Source organism: Myotis brandtii, unplaced genomic scaffold, assembly GCF_000412655.1.
Source record: "Myotis brandtii unplaced genomic scaffold, ASM41265v1 scaffold165, whole genome shotgun sequence".
NCBI lineage: Eukaryota > Metazoa > Chordata > Mammalia > Chiroptera > Vespertilionidae > Myotis > Myotis brandtii.
In genome coordinates this window covers 12545017-12566253 of record NW_005356042.1, presented here as the reverse complement: position 1 = coordinate 12566253, position 21237 = coordinate 12545017, and the positions used below count along the sequence as shown (strand labels likewise).

The 21237-nt window shown below is 42.6% G+C and overlaps 1 protein-coding gene and 1 long non-coding RNA gene across 2 annotated transcripts in view; both read left to right on the top strand.

The window, feature by feature from the left end:
• WWOX (WW domain containing oxidoreductase) overlaps positions 1–21237 on the top strand; it is a 935251-nt gene that overhangs the window by 571850 nt on the left and 342164 nt on the right. The gene's annotated exons all lie outside the window — the stretch shown is intronic.
• LOC106725465 lies at positions 2396–13871 on the top strand. The gene is made up of 3 exons (XR_001361360.1): positions 2396–2483; positions 10130–10132; positions 13862–13871. It is a non-coding gene; the product is annotated as an uncharacterized LOC106725465 (long non-coding RNA).

Below are 21237 nucleotides of genomic sequence, written 5' to 3'. Positions count from 1 at the left end.
GCCAAACCTTGTATTTTCTGGGTTGTTGTTGTTGTTGTTGTTGTTGTTGTTTGTGGGTTGTTTTTATTATAGCCATCCTGGTAGATGTGAAGTGGTATCTCATTATGATTTTTTTTTATATATGTATTTTTATTGATTTTTTACAGAGAGGAAGGGAGAGAGATAGAGAGTTAGAAACATCGATGAGAGAGTAACATCGATCAGCTGCCTCCTGCACATCTTCTACTGGGGGTGTGCCCGCAACCCAGGTACATGCCCTTGACCGGAATCGAACCTGGGACCCTTCAGTCCGCAGGCTGACGCTCTATCCACTGAGCCAAACCGGTTTCGGCTCATTATGATTTTTAAAAAATCTTTATTGTTGAAAGTAATAAACCTGTCCCCTTCTTTCCCCCATTGACCCCTTATAGCTCGCCTCCGCCCACCCCCCTCCAGGCCTTCACCACCCTATTGTATGTGCCCATGGGTTATGCATATATGTATCCAAGTTCTTTGGTTGATTTCTTCTCACCCACCCACCCCTGCCTTCCCTCTGAGATTCAACAGTCTGTTCCACACTTCTACGTCTCTGGATCTATTTTGTTCATCAGTTTATTTTGTTCATTAGATTCCACATATGAGTGAGATCATGTGATACTTGTCTCTCTCTGACTGGCTTACTTTGCTTAGCATAATACTCTCCAGGTCCCTCCATGCTGTCTCAAAGGGTAACAGATCCTTCTTTTTACTGCTGCATAGTATTCCATGGTGTAAAAGTACCACAGCTTTTTCATCCACTTATCTACTTATGGGCACTTGGGCTGTTTCCAGATCTTAGCTATTGTAATTTGCACTGCTATGAATATAGGGGTGCCTACATTCTTTCTGATTGGTGTTTTGGGATTCTTAGGATATATTCCTACAAGTGGAATGAGGAAACTCTGTATTGTTTTCCATAATGGCTGCACCAGTCTGCATTCCCACCAGCAGTGTACTAGAGTTTCCTTTCTTAACATTCTAGCCAGCCCATTGTGATTTTGATTAGCATTTCCCTAATGACTAATGATATTCAGCATCTTTTGATGTGCTTATTGGCCATTTGCATATCACCTTTGGAGAAATGTCTATTCAGTCCTTTGTCCATTTTTATTTATTTTTTTCTTAATTTGTTTTTAAAAATAAGGAAGAGAGAGAGAGAGAGAGAGAGAGAGATATTTATTGTTCCACCCATTTATGTGTTCATTTATGTGTTCATTGGTTGATTCTTATATGTGCCCTGAAGGGGGGGATCAAACCTGCATCCATCCTTGGCATATAGGGGTGACGCTCTAACCAACTGAACTACCTAGCCAGAGACCTTTGTCCATTTTTTAATTGGATTGTTTGCTTTTTGTTGAGTTTAATATTTTGGATACTAGAATTATCAAATATATAATTTGCAAATATTTCCCCCACTTTGTGGGTTATGTTTATTTTTTCTTGATACTATCCGTTGATGGACAATAGTTTTTTATGAAATCCAATTTATCTATTTTAAATTGTTTATTTTGGTGCCATATCTAAAAATCAAAGCAAATCAGATGGTCATGTTTAGAGATGTTGAATTATGTCCCATCTACAGGCTTGGTCATTACAAATTTACATTGCAGAGGACATGGCTAAGGATGTAGTGAGGAATTGAGATCATTAACACAATTTTATCGCACAATGACTGGCTTAGATTGACTCTGATTCATCCTTTCAGGTTTTTGCCACCCATACGGAATCACGGTTCTGTTGTGAAAGAAGCAGGAAGGATAGTTTTGGGGCAGGCAATGAACAGAGCTTCCAACACAAGTCTATGGGGGTATCTCTCCTAAGATCAAGGTTGGCCAAAGCAATGCGGGTTGACTGAAGATGTGTTTGGTATGTCTTCCAGAGGAGTAGAGCGTGGTCAGGGAAGGAGAAGCCCAGGAAGGCTAAATAACTCACCCGGATACTTAACCAGGAATTATAATTGTCCACAGCTCTGATTTCTGCCCTAATGCCGGGGGTCTTTCCAGCATCTAGAAGGGGTTCAGGAATCTGGAGAAGGCGCTGTGTATAAATTATTAAAGAGTCTAGAGACGAAACGTAATTTTGGAAGGCATTTTGGGGAGCCAGAGAAGACTTAGCTAAAGGAACCAAGTTCTCTGTCTCTCTGGACCCCTTGCTTTTTATTAACACAATTTGTCCTAAGGCAAAGTAAATATACATATCCAAGGCAAGGTTTAGTATACAGAATCCATTGTCAGATTGGGGGAACTGCCTATGGCTGTTCAGGTGTCTGGCCCGTAGGAGGCAATAACATGTAGATTGAAATGCCCTCAGCTGTCTGGCAGCAAGCAATCATTTATGCATCCTTTTCAGGTTTGGGGAAAGGCCCCCAGCCATTCCAGATGATTCAGCCCTGCTGACATGCTGGAATTAGCTTCCGGCATTGCCCACCCTGGACAGCTGAGGTTTAGTAGTATACATCCCAAACTGTGGGAGCGCCGTTCAGCTGACCGACCCATCCCGGCGGCTCACTAGCTCAGCAGTAGCCACTCCCTCCCTCAGTAGTCCTGCAGGTCCAATCTCTGGAGAACGGGCCAGGCACCAACGGACAGGCGCTACCAGCACAATTCTGACAGTACCTCCTGGAAGTCAGCCTTGGGCACTGTGGTTGCCTCCCCTCCCTAGAGGCTCCGCAAAGAAGACATGATATAAAAGTGGCCTCCAGGTGGCTCCCGACAACTGGTGTGTGAATGTCAGTGGAATGGATCTGGATCCCGGGCTGGCAAGGGCATCCCACCACCTGCCCAAGGGCTGATCATGTCCCGCCCTCCCCCACCCCTCACTCCCCTTGGGACGGGCGCCAGATGCAGGGCTCACAGCTGGAGAGCACCGCTGTGGCAGCATGAGCCTCTCCCTATAGGGACTGACTGGGTGTGAGCCTGTGGCAGGTGCAGTGGGGCCAGGATGAGTGGGAGTGGCAGGCGGTGTTGGAGGGCTGGTTTCGGCCCGATCCCCACAGGCCATGCCAAGGGACCTCACAGGTGCACAAATCTGTGCACTGGGCCTCTAGTAAGACCTATGAGATACAGAATTCCCTTCCTGCTTCTAGTTCAAATGTATGCTTCCTTTTATTACTCAAAGTTGGTCAAGCTACCACACAGACTGTTGAACTGCTCTTGGCTCAGGAATACAAATTGAATATTGACTTCTCTCATTTTTTATTCAATTTTGCCTTCCAGAATACCAGATATGACTTCATTTTAAAAATGAAATTTTGCAGGTCATTAGTCCATAATGATTAAATGATTCTGGTTATTATTATAAATCCAACTGTAGTAGATGAGAGGTAACCTTTATTATTTAAATACTAGAGGCCGAGTGCATGAACTCATGCATGGGTGGGGTCCCTCGGCCTGGCTGGCAATCGGGGCTCAATTGGAGGCCAGCTGGCCAGGGGGAGGGACCGTGGGAGGTTGGCCAGCCATGGGATGTTGGCTGGCCATGGGAGGTTGGCTGTGGGAGCACACTGACCAACAGGGGGCAGCTCTTATGTTGAGCATCTGCCCCCTGGTGGTCAGTGTGTGTCATAGTGACCGGCCAAGCGGTCGTAATGGTCACTTAGGCTTTTATATATATAGATTATGCAGTGCATTCACATACTGCACAGCAAAATTATATTTTTTCAGACTATTCAGCCATTATGGAAATGACTTACAGTTTCCTTCAGAAATTTTACAAATGGAGTTCATTGTTTCGGTGGGGCAAACATTTCCTAGAATACAGATGTCCCTCGTATTTGTAGGGGATTGGTTACAGGGTCCCCCACAGACACTAAAATCCATGGACGCACGAGTCCCTTATATAAAATGTCATAGTATTTGCATATAACCTATATTTACATATAGACTTCATTTGCTTGGATTCAGCATAGGGCTCAGTTCAAGTTTTGCTTTTCGGAACACTCTAGAATTTTTTTTCTGAATGTTTTTGTTCCTTGGTTGGCTGACTTCATGAATGTGCAACCCACCAATATGGAGTACTGACTGGAGTTCCTAAGAACAGTCCAGGTCAGGAGCAGTGAAATGTTTTCTGGGGAAGAGGGTCTAAGGCAGACAGGGCTTAGAAAGGCTCATCCCATATGGTGACATTCTTAAAAGCCCAGGCTTTTGTGTTACAGTGACCTGGATTCCAATCTCCCTCTCTGTGTCCCTGTAGGCAAAATACTTAAAGTTTTTGAATATCAATTTCCCATTTGAAAAAATGGGTAACTAATATTTGCCTTTTAGGGTTGTTGTGAGATTTAGTGAGGTAAGGTATTCATGTAGTCAGCTCACCGAAGTGAGCCCTCAGTAACTTATAGATGCTGCTGTCATTATGGCTACTGTTGTCATTATCATTATTTTTACTGTTAGTATTAGCACTAATGTGCTGGTGCTCTGGCCAGGGAAGATCAGAACCCTGTCTTCAGGTAGGGACCCCAGGTAGGACCTACATAGCAGAAGGTATAGTAACAGGACACAGAACTGTCAGCTGTGGCTTCTGGAACCTGTCTGGCCTAGGCTGGGTTGGTGACAAAGAAATGACTTTCTTTGTGTGTATCCTCTCTGTGCCTGGTATACCGCAGATATCTGTGGTTGATCAGTTGATGTCATCATCCTCGTAGAAATGTTTTAAAAAGTATGCCCCCGGTGGTCAGTGCATGTCATAGCGACTGGTCAACCGGTTGTTTTGGGCGGTTGGTTATAATGGTCGCTTAGGCTTTTATATATATAGATATATGTATGGTGCCCCCCCCCAAAATATATACAGACTCTAGCAGCTGATAGCTCAATTTTGAAAATGAAATATATTCTAATAAACACTGCCTTTATAATTACTCAAAGTGTGTTTATACATTTTTTGGACACTATATATATATAACAAATAGACACAGACAACAGTGTGGTGATAGCCAGAGGGAAAGGGGGGAGGGGGAAGGTGGAAGTGGCCAAAGGGGGGGTAAATGGGGATGGAAAGAGACTTTGCTTTGGGAGATGGGCATACAATGCAGTGTGCTGACGATGTTTTGTTGAGTTTTACAGTTGAAATCTGTATGGTTTTGTGAACCAATGTCACCCCAGTAAACTCAGTTTAAAGAAAGAAAGAAAACTGAGACACAAATATTTTAAATAAGAATTTCAAGTGTAAGTCTTGGGCCCAGCATTCTGACCCCAGAAAGCTGGCTCTTTACCATTACGTCTGCCCGGCTGTTTTGTGACCAAATAGGCCGCAGAGGTCCTCAAACTTTTTAAACAGGGGGCCAGTTCACTGTCCCTCAGACATTCCACACATGCGCACTGCGGGCCTGGGACGAATTGGCCGCTAAGCAGGACAGGCAGCGGCGGCAAAAACACCTGGTGGGCCGGATAAATGTTTTCGGCGGGCCGCATGTGGCCCGCGGGCCGTAGTTTGAGGACCCCTGAAATAGGGTGTCAAAAAATCCCTTGAATGCTGAGGGTGACCCATAGTCTGCACCAGAGTGTTCATCAACCTTGGTCTCAATGGATTGAGTGCTTATAAGATCCTCTACATCAAACCTGGGCTTCAGGACACTGCTGGGTCTTCCCGATTCTAAAAAAGAATTCAGAGTACAGTTTCTTACACACATTTTGATCCCAGGCTCCGATCAGGACACGTGCAGGAGGCAACCAATTGAGGTGTCTCTTACCTCTCTCTCTCTCTCTCTCTCTCTCTCTCCCTGGCCCTCTCCCTCTCCCTCTTTCTCTGTTCCCCCACCTCCCTCCCTTTCACTCTCTCTAAAAAATCACTGGGAGGAAAACACAACACTTGGCAGAAGTTAAGGCATTAAACACAAGGACATTGTTGCTGATTTTAATCCAAACTGAGATTCTGGTGTGTGCTTGTGGCATCTGGGTCAGAAAGAGTGAAAGCCAGGTTCAGACTGACAGTGCTTTTCAAAGGGGGGAAAAATCATATTTCCCTAGCAAGAGGTCAGATGTCAAAAAAGCTAATAACAGAACAAGAAAGACCCAAGGATATAATCGACAAATGAAAAAAAACAACAACACAAAAAACTGGTCAGATGAGGGAACAAAAGATATACTATCAATAATATGCCTTTTTTTGTTATGTACTTATGCCCCAGGAATTATTGTGCAGCCCAGACTTGCGTCCTTAGGCTGAAAGCACCTTATCATTCACAAGCTTTAGTGATATATAATATATTTTCCCCCCAAGAGAGAGTTTTTTGTTTGTTTGTTTGTTTGTTTGCTTTTTAAAGAGATTTACAGTGATTTTTTTCCCTATAGGTTTTTCTTGATACATATATATTTTTAATTTCTCACCGTCTCAGGGGTAAATAAATATATTAAAATAAGCTACGGGATGTATAGCAGAGTATAACAATGATAAATGATGTTGTGTGTAATTTTTCTACTATTAACATAAAGTAATATAAACTGAAGGACACGAGTCTATTGAGAGACTTAGAAGCTAATGTTCCATATCAGATGTGGCCAATGTCAGGACTGAATACAGATTAGGCAGTGTCCTTTTCTCCCCAGGGGAATTAAAGTTTGAGACACCACTCGCTGCCAGTGGTTTTACGGCATTTTGTTGGGGCCGGTGGTGTCTTTCTTGGTCTATTAATTCAGGAGCCGTAAATGACAATGTGAGCAAAATGCTTTTCCGGCGGGATGCATTTCATTTATGTGAGCTTGTGCCACCCATACCTCCTCCATCCCTTTTGTCACCATAAGTGCTTTTAAATTGTGTAGATTACGTCCACTTCATTATGGTCCCTAGCATTTGTGTGTTAGTCAAGGCTATTATGTAGAGTTAGGAAATATTTAAAAACTCTATGTTTCTAAAGAAAAAGGGAGGCAGTGCAGAAAAGTTTTTGTCTCCTCTCTCGTGTTCTTTCTCAGCGGAGAGTTCATGGCCAGGGTACACTCTGCAAGGAGGAATGAAACCCCCATGGGAGATGCTTACAAAAATATATCTTTTTTTAATTTCGGGGTGTCCATCTGGGTTTGTAAACACACATTCAAATGTGACTACTAAGTTTTTAAGAACTCATTAACATTTAAGATTTTCTTTTAAAAGTGATTTTTCTCACCAGTGATATCGTCTGAAAGCTGGAGGTGTTTTATTTTTAAAAATCTCTTTGTGACATCTCATGTTAGAACTCAGGAATCCTATCCAAATCCTCCCTTATGTACAGGAGGAAAGCAAAGCCCAGAGAGGTGAAGTTCGTTCAAGGTCACTCAGCTCCCTGTGGCCCAACTGAATTCTGAACCCTCCTTTTTCTGGTACTTATTAGCTGTCCTTTCTGCTACCCCATTCCACCCCTTTGCTTTATGTCACCCCAAAAGACATTCTAAAGGACATATGGGAAAAGATAAAGGGGAAAGTGGATGAGTCCTTGAGAGAGCAAATCTAATTAGATACCTTTGGTTATGTTGACAGAAGCTGCCACAGTTACACCCTACATAAAAAATGAAAATACATATTTGTTGCAGCTCCAATTATGTACGTAACTTTAGAAAAATTTCTGTGTGAATGAGAACTTTTTCTTGAAATGAGTCCTGGCTGTTGGGCATAAGGAGGGACACCCCCTCATCTCTGGAATCCAGGACTGGGGTTCTGATTAACTCTTTTTCTCTCCCGCCCCATTAAAATGGGCAGAAGGGAACGAACACTTGGGTTTCGCCACACACATTGTTATCCTTCGGGTTGGCTCGAAGATGATACATTTGTCACGGTTCATAAATTTTATCTTTGCACTAAAAACAGGGTTAGAATATCTTCAATGCAATTATAAAAATGTATTAAAACTGAGAAGGAGAAAAAATATGGTGGTAGATGCGATTTTAATGATTGTGTAAATGTTCACTGTTCCGTAGCAAAAAAAAAAAAAAGTCAGGCTTTTCAGCCAAGGTATTTCAGAGGAATGCCAGGAAAGGGCTGGGTTGTCCATAAATGCACAGCATGAAGACAAATTTGTTGCTTGGAGTTTTTGCTTGGAAATGGGTGACCAGTTGGAGTGATGTGATGTCTGCAAGTTATGATTCTGTAGGAGCCTCTAGAGACTGGGGTGTGAAAATCACCCCAAAGAGGTGTTCTCTAAGCTTCATTCTTCTAAGAATTTGGAAAGCTGGGGAGTGGGGATAAGCTTGTGCGATCAGAATTACCCTCTGATATGCATTGCCTTGTCCTGAGTGATAGGATTTGTCATTTGCTTCCTTTGCTAAATAAATACTTTGCAACATCCACTGTGGCTAATGGGGAGCTAGCCACAGCAAAGATTCAACTGCAGACATTTAAGGGGTGCATGTGGGAGCTTGCTTACTTTTGGGTCACTTTTCAGAATGAGAGAATTGTTCAAAAATCCAAATGTTTAGTTGGCTTACATTGGTGCCTCTAGTCTGTATCAGGGTTGTTATAACTATAGCAAACTTCTCCAGAGATAACATTTTCTCCCCTGCACTCACTTGATTGATTTTCTTAGTCAAGAATAGTCTGATAGTTGAGGGCAGCGATTGTCAAATGTGCCAGAAGAATTTTTAAAACATGCAATACCTGACTATTTAGTCAGGGGCACTGACCTCTTTTCCCTTAGATTGTCAAATAAAGAAATGACAACAGCCAACACAACAATAGCCGTCTGGTATGAGTGAATCAAAATCATACCTATTTATATTTTGTCAGATCAGCCAAAAATATGTTTTTTGGTGTGCCGCAGAATTTTAGTAATTAGTTTATGTGTGCCGTGAGATGAAAAAGGTGGAAAATCACTGGTTTAGAACAATAGAAAATATTAAGCACCAGGCTCTCTTAGGGAAGTTTTATAAAATACAAAACTCTTAAGCATAAATATCACCCCAAGTAATAGTTTATTTCTTCCATGCTACAGTTGTCTGGGCAGTTGTAAAGGTAATTCTTATTTTTTTAGAAATGCTTAGCATTTTAACTTCCTGTGAGGATATTTGTGCCCCTAGTATTTGAATGTAGTTGATAAATTCATAAGGAATCTGGACCTTTTCAGGGGAATTCTTGAACTCTCATCTCCACTAACAATGCCTCGCCTGTACTTTGTTCTGAACAAAGTTACCAGCAGAGTTTTAAAGCTGGTGGTGAGTTTTGGAGACAGACCTATTTCGAGCACATACACACAACTTTATTGTCCCTCTCCGTAGTGTGTGAATCAATTACATTTCACTTTCAGACAAAGGGACATTTCAATTTTCCCTTAAAAGATTAAAGTTGTGTAGGATTTACAATCTAAACAGGGTTTTGCTATTTTATAGGTTTTTGAAGTCAGATTTCCCTGATCTGAAATGCACACTGGTTTTGTGATTTGGGGTAAATCACTTAACCTCTGTCAACCTTTTATCAGCAAAATGGGATAAAAATAGTACCTGACTTGCAGGTTAAATGAGAATTTAATGAGATAATGGGTGTAAATGGCCTATCACAGAGTTTGGCAGAGTAATGGCTTCTGCTATGGAGGCCTCTTCTTACTATTACTGTTATTAGCATTATTGTCATGTGAAAATGAGGATGTGTGTGTAATTCTCACTCTTAGATCAGACACACTCTTTAAATATACAGATATATATTAAACACAAAGAGCAACATTTGGTGGTTTTGCTTTGTATTTTGTTGTTGTTGTTTGGCTGTTTATTGAATGCATATAGCACATTCTTAATACAGACCCTGTGTGAGCCATTTAATGCATGTTTAATTTTCCCAGCAATGCTGTGGGACATAGAAAGGGGCATGACTATCAATAGAACTGAATGAATAACTTGAACAAGGTGTATGCTGGGAAAACAAGTTTATTTAAACAAATAGGAAGTTAGTGGTTTGTGGAAGGCTTTAGAATCCACTATATTAATCTGGAATTTTCTGTGCCACTAGAGTCTAAATTAATGGTGGAGATCAGACATTTCCCCTTGAACCTAGTTCATAACGTTCTTAGCATGTACTTAAGAAATCTTTGTGAATGTAGCCAGTGACTGAATCAATGAACAAATGATTGAAGAAATGAATGAGTGGCAAAAAAGATGTGTTGAATTTCATTATGAGGCCTGCCATGAAATTCCTGGTGCTTGGCACTGTGGCTGACAGTTAGTAGGTTCTTCATAAAAAATATATTAGAATCGATTGTAATTTAATATCAATTGTATAAAAATTTATCTTAGAGAATCCAACAGTCTTAATTTATTCCACTCACAGGACATGTGGACACTTAGCACAAACCACACAGATTCCTCCTAAAATAAAAACATGTGGCTGTGCAAAAGTTTCTTTCCCCCTCACACCACCACCTTGCTCAAGTCCATTATTTTAGTGGTTTGCCGTGCATTTCTTTTGGCCAAAGAATCTGTTGTCAAATTGATCTCTACTCCCAAGTGTAGAATTTGTCAGGTTCATGCAGAATCCTGTCTTATATGGAGATTCTGCATTTATGCAGAAGAGTATTGTGTGGTTTTAAAGGGTATTCTTGGAAGTAAAATCACAAGGGATCTGTAGGAAATGGGTGTGATGGAGAAATTTAAACAGAATTGAACAAATAAAAGTTGGAGCTCAAAAATTGATTGTTGCCCCATTTTGCCTAAATCACCATCAGCAGGTTAAGCCAGGTGTGTGCAGGTGGTCAGGTGTGGAATTTGAAGGACCTTAAGGAACAAAAGAGTACTCCTTTTCAGATCCTTGGAGGGCCCAAGGGTAGAAAGGAGTGATAGCATCATCATGAGGTGGAAACTGTTCTTTCTTACCAGGGACTTCTTTCTCCTTCACTCCGCAACCAGGCTGACCCTGCCACAGTGGCGGTTAATGGCAGATAGGTCTGATGGCGTGTGCCCTGGTGTCACCATTTTTTAATAAGAGCTGGGGCGCCTCTTGAAGAGCCCAGGAACCTCAGTCGCTCCTCTGCTCCTTCCCCCGACAACTCGCCCTCGCTAATAAATTCTCAGGGCTGACATTGCCTGAGCCGGCTGGTCTTTGCCCTCAATTTCATTGAGATGGGCCATTGAAAACTCATTACAAGCTGTTTAGACTCTGACTTTGACTTTTGCTCAGCAGTGAGCAAAATTAACAGCTCTTGGAGGTAGCAAAAAAAAAAAAAAAAAAGGCACCCAGCCAAAAAAAAAAAAAAAAGGAATTGAAATGATGAGAAAAGACTTTTAATATTATCACCATTAGTCATGCAAACAAGCGCACATCGGAAGCACATATGTTCTGCATGTGGCTTGCATTTGGTGTCTGGTGTAGCTCGTGGTTCCCCCACTGGAGAGAAATTGTTACCTAGGCATTACACGCAGCTCCAAATTTTTTACATGTCAAGCAATGAGCCTTTGACTGTAGCAGAATTGCTTCATAAATTTAACTATCACTTTTGAATTTCTGTGTTTTTTCTAATTTAGTGCTTGATAGTTTTTTATGTGATAATTTTTAAATGCTGTTTATAGCAAAAGTTACCTTGATAGTACAGGTGTGCACAGAAGATTCACAGCCATAAATAAAAAAAGGAAAAAAAATCCTGTTTATACCTTAGGCATTTTGTAATTCTAAGGATGTAACCTGTCAGTGTTACAGGTTTTTAAAGTTACCCAATTAATATAAATTTCTTCATAAGTAACAGCTCCTGAAAGATTGAAATATCACTCCCAATATTTTTGGATGGTTTCCATCTGTATTTGGGAAGCTCATGCAAAAATGTCTCTTTCCCTTGATATTTGCAATACATCTTAAAAATAAAAATGTCTGTGTATATGGTCATATATATGAAGTTAAGAATATTACTATCAAAATATCAAAATTAAAGAAGTAGACTGTAAACTTTTTAAGCTAGGCAAAGCAGTCTTAACCCAGAAAGGAAAAATGTATTTGAGAGGGATCTAATTAGTTCACCAGCACCTCTGGGCTGTCAAGCACAGGCGACACAGACAAGAGCCACCTTGAGGATGTATTGAAAATGGTGAGCTCCACGTCTCATTCTAGGTTATTATTGCTAAGCCATAACCTCTCATTTTGGTGAATGTGTGAGTGTCAGAAGTCACTGCCAACCTTATTTAATTGTTTGTATGGCTGTACCTCTATGAGGTTATCTAGTTTTTCTTTCAATTCCTCTAAAAACTGCCAGGGACAATGCCAGGATCTGTGAATAAAGACATGAGTAAGATGTTCTTCTGCCTTGTTGGGTTCCCTATCTAGCATTCCAGCAACATTTTTCCCATCTTCTAAACATTGTGGAATAAACCCAGTACCACCTTGTACCCCAGGAGACAGAATTGGAAGATCCACTTAAGCCAAGTAGTCTTTCAGAACCAAACAAGTAAATTAGTTCAAAGCCATTTGAAGCTATCGATAGATGTTAGTAGTCAAAGCAATAAACATAATCCCATAAATCTACACTTTGTGGTGTATTCATTTAGCATTCTGTTTTCTTTTCCATCGAATGCTTCATTTAATTCCCTGATGTAATAAGCCTTCCAAATTCTAATTGTTTCTCTATAGCCAAAGCCTTTACCTTTTTCCTGTCAAGATTTCTTACACGGGAAGCCATCCTCTAGCCGTCAGATGTCTTTGCTGGGGGAATTACAGCATTGGCCTAGTCTGTAGAGTTTCATTAAAGTTTGGTCATATTTCAATAACTATTGCTGTATTACAAACCACCCCAAAATGTAGTGGCTTCAAATGACAACATGTGTGTTGTTCTTGAACCTGTGGTTTTAGTGGGGCTTCGCAGGAATAGTTTGTCTCTGCTCCAGTCAGCATCAGCTGAGCTCTGGGATCATCAGAATGTTGTTCACTCGTGAGCCTTGGCTGGAACACCTACATATTGTTTCCATGTTTCTTGGTCTTCCTTACAATATGGCGGCAGGGTACCAAGAGTGAGTGTGTGGAGAGAGAGCCAAGCAGGCTCTGTATTGCCTTTTATGGCCTAGCCACGGAAGTCATGGAGCATTGGGTTTTCTGCATTCTATTTGTCCAGGCAGCCATGGAGGCCTGTCCAGGTTTACAGAGAGAGGTAGTAGACTCTCCTCTTTTTTTCAAAATACATATTTTTAATATATTTTTATTTTTTTCAGAGAGGAAGGGAGATGGAAAAGGAGATAGAAACATCAATAATGAGAGAGAATCATTGATCGGCTGCCTCCTGCACACCCCACACTGGGGATCGAGCCCACCACCCTGACCTCCTGGTTCATAGGTGGATGCTCATAGGTCAACACTCAACCACTGAGCCATGCTGGCCAGGCTAGACTCTCCCTCTTGATGGGGCTATAGGAGGATTCTGCAAGGGAATGTGAGACTAGAAATATCACCATGGCCACTTTTGAAAAATACAGTCTGCCACAGATCATAAGCAAAAGGTTAATATTCTGAAGTGTTGTATTAGTGGGGGAGAAAAGCATTATTTGGGAGTCAGAAAACCTGGTTTGTTCATCCAACCTCTGCCCATTGCTAACTGCTTGAATGTCCCTCAGTGTACGTATCTATAAAATGGGGGACACCGATGCTGACCCCTGTGTTTATACTGAGGACTGTGCAAATAAAATGTGTTATATGTGCAAGTGTCCACCGAGTGCCTGGTGCAGCCTGACGCTCCATAAATCTTCAGTGAGTTGGTTTACTGAATAGGAATCTGCACTTTATTGCCATTATTTAGGTTTATTGTGTCCTAATCTATGTCACTGAGTACATCCTTGCTGTTTTTCATGAATTTTCCACGAATCACAACATGCTGCTAGGCAAGGAAGGTCAGGGAGGAAACAGATTAACAAGATCTTATACCACAAAGTCAAAATACTTACAAGTGTTTACAGAGCCTGGTGACACCCAGTGAATTTAAAGCGAGAAGACTGGAGCAGAAGTAAACCTATTCTTGTTCTTCTGCACTTGAGCAAGGGCCTTGATGTTTTATGATTGTGTTAAGGTCCATTAATCCTTGAATCATGAGGCCATGGGAAAAAAATGACAGCTTTAACATCCAGGGCTTGGGTTTACTTTAAATGTTTTTGCTTCTAGACTTTTTCTAGTTAATAAGAGTGGCTAAAACCTGGTTCAAAAGCAGGGTGCTGAGGGATAAAACAACTCAGTTTCGCCTCGGAGCATTTATGCTTTCTAGAAAAAAATAGTTTCTTAGATTGAAGGGTCCCAGCCTTTAACTGATCTCCAGAAAGGAGACTACTCACTGTGATATAACCAGGGTCTCTGCACACAGGCCTGAGCCAACTGAGAGCTGTGTTGTTTTCTAGGGGCAGCCACTAGTTACATGTAGTTATTTAAACTTAAGTGGATTAAATTTACGTAAAAATTTTAAAAGTCACTTCTTCAGCTTCAATGGCCACATCTCAGGTGCTCGGTAGCTGCACGTGGCTACCATAGTGGACATCCCTTTACCCCATTTTCAGAATCTTCTAGGGCCTGGGCCCAACTGACTGAAGCTCCCTACAGCATCCCTCCCTGCTTTTTTAGCACCCACAGAATTCAGCCTCAGATCATGTTATCTGCCAGTGAAGACCTCCTGTCCTCCTTAAGAGCAATGATTCAGCCCTGTGCACTGGACTCAGGACTTATTACAAGGTTTCTTCAAATCCATACATGCTGCAAGTATGGTATTCTAGATGGATAAAGTAATAAATCTTGCATGTGTGTGCAAATAGTTTTCAGTTGTGGGAAAAGGCTATTGTGATGTGTAAAACAGAAATTCATTTTTAAAGTATTACTGAATTCACAGTAACACTTGACCATTATGTATTTACTCAAAATTAATGGCTACTAAGAGTGTGGGTGTCTGAATTTCTGATGTCGGAAAAGGTGTTGTCATACTAGAGAAGTGCGAACCACCAGGGGAAGGAGGCTGAAGTCCATTCATGGAGGTGGGGGTGGAGCTTTCCTCAGCAGCGCCTCATTAATGTAAACATAAGCTCCAGCAGAAAGATTAGCCATCTCCTCTGACTTCCTCCACGGAGCCACGCATTTATTCCAGGTGTTCCTCACACCAGATCTAAGAGGCCAATATTAATATCTCTACTTCAAATATGGGTAAACTGAGGCTCAAAGGGTCTAATTTTCTCAGTGCCCTTGTGTGTGGCCTGATCAGCAGCCTAAACTGCGCCTCCACGTCCACCCATCTCCCTTCACGATAGCTACTCATTTGAACAGACACAATGTAATTGTGTGGCTTGGTGGAGCAGACCAAGTCCGTTAGGCCATTAGCCAATGCCACCATTAGGGGGAAATGTCATGCACTTGATCTAAATGTACTTAGGAGAACTCTCAGGACCTGATGAATTATTACGGGGAGTTTTATGGCCCCACAGGTAGCATGCTTCGTACCAACTATATAGCTAATGAGCTACAGCCGCCACAAAGCTCTGAGCATACATGGTGTCCATACATGGAGAGAGCACCTCCTTTCCCTTCCGCCTGCTCCCTCCTCACAGGCAGCCTCAAACCAGGTGAGAAATATACAAATGCTTCTCCTACATGGTTTGTTTCAGCCCATGTGCCCTATTACTTGAGATGAATGTCTGAGCAGAACGTTTTAAGGAATTTGGTATTTGGGGGGGGGGGAAGGGAATAGGGGGGAAAAAACAAGCAAAGTGACAAAGCAGATATAAAAAAAAATCCACCGTGGTATTCTGGGAAGGAAAAACCATTTTTTTTTAAATGAAAGTGTTTTTATCATATTAGATATGACTTGCTTCCCCAGCAGGTACAAATGAGATAAAAAAAAAATCTATTCTTCATTTTCAGGTTAATAACTGAAGCCCATGCCTCCACCCCAGCTCCTCTGGTGCCCCTGCCACTATCCCTGCCCACCTCCCATTGCCCCAAATAGGCAGAAGGCTGGTTATTTATCTGTTTTGGTGCCTCCTTTTCTTTCCCTCTTCCCATCAGCTTTTCAATAACCCCAGAGATTTAATCCAGTAGGAAAGGGCTAGTCCTAGTTCCAGTGCCATCTAGGAAGAGAGCAAATGGGTCTCCTAGCAAGCTGGCTGGGCTTCATTGCCCCTCAGGTATGATGGCAGTTTCTTCAAATGGAGCTGGGAAAGGAAGAGGGAAGGGGAGGATGGCGTGCTCTGTGCATGCAAGTGCTCGCAAGGGAGCCCGTGCGAGCTCTTCAGTTGCTGTTCCCAGTGGGTGGCTCCATGGAGTCTGCGCTCAAACTTGCCCTCCTTCCTCTGGGGGAGCAGTCCACACTCACCCCTCAAGGCATGTTCTCCCTCGGGGACCCTTGGTATCTTATTTTTCTAGCAAGTATCATAGCACCAGAGAAGCATTGAGAGCATGGGCCCTGCCCTGGCCGGGTGCTCAGTGGTTAGAGCTATGGTTCGGGTTCGATTTCCAGTCAGGGCACATACAGGAAGCAGCCAGTGAATGCATAAATAAGTGGAGCAACAAGGCGATGTTTCTCTTCTCTCTCTCTCTCTCTCTCTCTCTCTCTCTCTCTCTCTCTCTCTCCTTCCCTCCCTCCCTCTCATTCCCTCCGTTCCTCACACAGTTTTATTAGAAAGTCCTTTGATACTCTCCTTCAAAGCTGTGGGTGTCCTCTGCCCTGTGCAACAAAACTGCCGAAATACTCAAGAAATATCTATCAGAACATAGCTTTATTTCCAGCCGATTCACAGTTTCCACCTAGGTCTGTTAAATAGCAGCTCACCTAAGAAATATCAGGCTCTGCCCAGTCGTGTACCTGACTACATACTAGCTAATAGGTTTATGTGCACATCACGGCCACAGGTGTGTTCCACATTTGAGAATGGCAACACATGACAAGGCCTCAAACATAAATGTTCGTATAGAAAACATCCCTAAGCAGTGTGCGTCTCCCGTACCACTTGGGACTCTTGGAGGCATATTTATTAGCAAATGGAATTAACAGTCAACGACTGATTAAAGCATCTTTCACTACCCCCACGACTGCCTTGACAAATTCTGCAGCCTCGGAGAATGTTACCTCCAGCTGTTCCTTCCGAGTGACCCTTGCCTGCTCAACACAACATTGACTTCTAATTGTTAAGCCTGCTAATCCCGACTGAAGTGGGCCATCATTTCAAGTGTGGAAGAAGGAGGGAATCTAAACTAGATTTGCTGTCCTCTGAAGAAATAACTATATCAAGACTTTCTCCTCGGAGACAAATCATCTTATGCCAGAGGGGGAAAAACTCCATAGAAAAAGACGAATGACAGCACAAGATGTAAAAAGACAAGTGCTCCGTCATTTTGTCATAAAGCCGGAAGAGACGGCGATGTAGCCTGGGCTCTGCGTTCCGACGCTCAGAATACATCACAGGCAGCACACAGGCTCTGATGCCGGAAGTCTGTTTGGTGAACCTAGGATACACCGAGGGGCTTTCCTGATTGTCAGTAGCTTGTTCTGTGTTTCAGGGGTGGACAGAGAAAGGGACAGGCAAGCAGTGCTGGTGTGAAGACTTGGCTTATGAACAACTGATTAAAAAGTCTGTCACAGTCTGGGAAGATTAGTGTTCTGTGACATGCTGAGACAACATGCCTGTGTGTACTCTCATGCTCACAAATGTACACATGCAGGTATATATATATATATTTTTTTTTCAGGTATATATTTTTAAAGAATTCTGAAATTGCCTACTAACTCAGGATCCTCTATCCTCTCTTGATTCATAGCCTGCCTGGGTGGGATGTTCCACTTTGGGGAATTATATTCGCTGGTACATTCATGTCACGAGAATGCTATTTAGAAACTGTCATTGTGTATGTTCACTGCGTTTGCTACCATTTCTTCTTTCCCTTCCCTCCCTCCCTTTCCTTTTTATTTTCTTTTACATTTATGCTAAATTCTATTGTTCCCATCATGCTGTAAAGAATAGTGAGATACTTGTTTTTCTTTGTTGTTGTCGTTGCAATTTGCATGTGTATCTTTTCCCCCATAATTCCTTGATACTTAGTTTTTTCAGAAAAAAATTAATCAGCTGCTCAAATTTACCTTTAATATTGCTTCTGATGTTTGCTATTTTGCGGCCATATCACCATCCATCTCATAACGATATTTCAGGTCCTAAATAACTCTTCATGTCATGTTTTCCATTGGTTTTCTTTCTGGCCTCCTAACCTGGATAGTTATAGCCCTTTAAATAACAACACTCAGGCTTTTAAATCCCAGAATCAGCCTCCACGCCTTCCCTAATACGTTTCAAGTGTTAGATTAGTAACAATTTTATAAGGAAACCAGAGGAGTGTGATACTTGAGCTGAGTTTTGCCACAGTTCAGGATAATCTAGTCTAATTTCCGGGAAAACACATTTGCCCTGGTTAAAAGAGATATAATTATGCCCATATTACTCTGTGGTACTTGGCTTTGCTTGATGCCTGTGTGGGTAGGGATGGGGTGGGGGTCCTGCAGTGTGAGCATGTATGTCTGTTGTAATCCCAAAGTCTTACCAACAACCACAGGCCTCCTTTGAGATCAATCATATTTATTTGGTGTTTGTTTTCTACTCCCTGGTACTTGTTGCTTTCTCTTTGTCGCTGTTAATTTTGTTTGTCATATGTCAGACCAGGGTGAGTGAGGCACATTCGGACTCGGCTCATTTTTTTTTTCCTTCCTTCCTTAGTCACCACCTTTGCTAATTTCAGGCGGTCAGCACATTTGGCGAGTGTGTAGCTGCCTGCTGGAGCAAGCCATTAATCTATATTAGGGAAGAAAGAGCCCCAGCCCTCACCTTCCTGAGCGGCCCCCACCCCAGGCTGCAGGTTATGTTACTCCTCCCTTGGTGAGGAACCTGTTGTTTCTTTTATCAGTTTTTCTTTTCTCTTCCTGCTCTAATATCTGTACTTGACCACACCGCCCTGGCACACTGGCCGAGCCTTCTGTGCCCAACAGCGTGCCATCTCAGTAGATAATCCAGCTTTGCTGGTCTCTTCCCTGCCGGCTAGTGGACCCGGTTCCTGGGAAGCCATTCCAGTTCTTTTTTATTAGAGCATTTCAGCAAAAATCTCCCTCCTCCCTGTGTGTCTTTAAGGCAATAGTTTTTCATCTTCCCGGTGTTTGATTTCCCCTGTCCCTCTTCCTCCTTTTAATCCTCCTGTTGAAATATCTCTTTATTCCTAGAAATCTTGAAACAAATATGCATTATTCCATTTTAATTCGAAGCAACTGCATTTTTTAAAAGATTTTATTTATTTATTTTTAATCCGTAGATTACCTACATTACACCATCAAATAAAACTACCAAGAGGTGGCCTCTTAAAAAAAAATTAAAATCAACCTATATTTCAAAATGTTGGCTTTTCCATATATATACAAAACAAAAGAGGTTGTAGCCACAAGAGGACAAAGTGTCAGCGCTCTTTGCTGACAAATGCGATTTTGAGCTGTGCACTCTATAGATTACATCCAGGTCTTCCTGTGGAATCACGTACCACAGACCTAAGAGATGCCAGAGAAAACATCTAGGCCAGGGATTTCCAAATCAGATCCTCCTGGGAAAAGAGTTCTACCTCCAAATAACACCTGATGTGGCTCACCAATATAAAAACCTCGCAGCCAACATCTCTTGGTTGAGGTCGGGAAGCATGGCCCTGCTCACCTGACCTCTCACTTGCCCATGCAGTAGGGTCCCTGAGATCCCAAGGCCCTCTAGAGCAGCGGTTCTCAACCTCTGGGTCGCGACCCCTTTGGCAGATGAACGACCCTTTCACAGGGATCGCCTAAGACCATCCTGCATATCAGATATTTACATCACGATTCATAACAGTAGCAACATTACAGTTATGAAGTAGCAACAAAAATAATTTTATGGTTGGGGGTCACAACATGAGGAACTGTTTTAAAGGGCCAGAAGGTTGAGAACCACTGCTCTAGAGTATGACTTATGCACTGGTTTTCTTTGTCCCCTCCAGACAATTCCTACCCTGCCCGGTGTCCCAGGATGCCGACCTCAATGGGCTCTCTGGCCCTCTCACCCTCAGGTCAGATTTAGCCATGATGGGCATCAAGAACAAAGCAAGGTTAGGCTGTTAGCTCCCCAGGCTTGCTCCCTGCAGGGCGTGGGTTGACAGACTCCCTCTACGGAAAGTTCCCTCTGTTCAGCTGTCAAGGGTGGGGAACTTGCCCCTTTGTTACTCCAGGATACTGCCCTCAACCCCACTGGTCCCTTAGACCCTGCAATGACCTTTGCACACAGTGCCTTTATTAAATGCTCCTCAAATTACCCACTTAGAGTTTGCCATCTGTATTGTGCCAGGATCCTGACCAATAGATACAGTTTGAAATCTCAGACCATGACAACCTTCTTGTCCAACGCATAAACCTTCATCCAAAACACATAATTACAAGTTTTATGGGTGGAGGAAGATTCTGAAAGGAGACTTCTGCTGAGTTATGGCTCCGTTTCCTTCCCTTGGGTTTCCGTCTCTGGATTCTTCCTGTGCTTTTAAAGAAATCTGGAAAGGAGCTAAGGAGCTAGATGTGCAACTGTCAGTCTGAGGCCAAGGGCAGCTGCAGGCCGACCTCGCTGCCCGTGTTTAAATGACCCTCATCCTGCTGCTTGGCTGCCTACAAGTCCGTGCTCACATCTGGCTCTGTCGGCGCCTGAATGTAACCTTGAGAATGATTTTGGAGATCCCTTCAGGGCCTGGAGGCTCTCTCCTCAACCCACTCACTGACCCTGCTCTCTCCCAGACGTTCCCAAGTCCCCTGGGTGACCTTATGTGTCCTCCCTGGGATATTGCTCAATCATCCTAGAAATGTGAGGCCACGGGGTCCCAGCCAGAACATGGCAGAAATATCCATGTATGTGTTCTGCCTTTCCCCTGTGGAATACTCCAGGCTTTAATGGAAATTCTCCTTGAAATGAAGGCAGAATCCAGTATTTGTTGTTTTAATCAAATCCTGAACTTGACCCCTTTAGATAAGCCCTCAGATATAGAATATATGTAAAATGTGGGACACTGGCTAGGTCCAGGAGGTGAGAGAGGGAGAGAGCACAGTCTTCTCCTCCCACCTCTGCCTTCCCAAGAAATACAACTATATGAATGCTCACTTCTTTTCTCCTGATATATCGAGGACTCCAGATGTAAGCTCATTGATAGTCTTGCTGTGTGCTTCAGTATTTGTGCTTTTAATAGATATTGCAAGTGTGTTTAATGTGAAAATAGAAATGAAGGGCTCTTAAAAGAGCTTACTCAAAATCCTGCCAATTACTGAAGTCTACCAGACAAGCAGGAGCCACTCTTTGTGTTTTC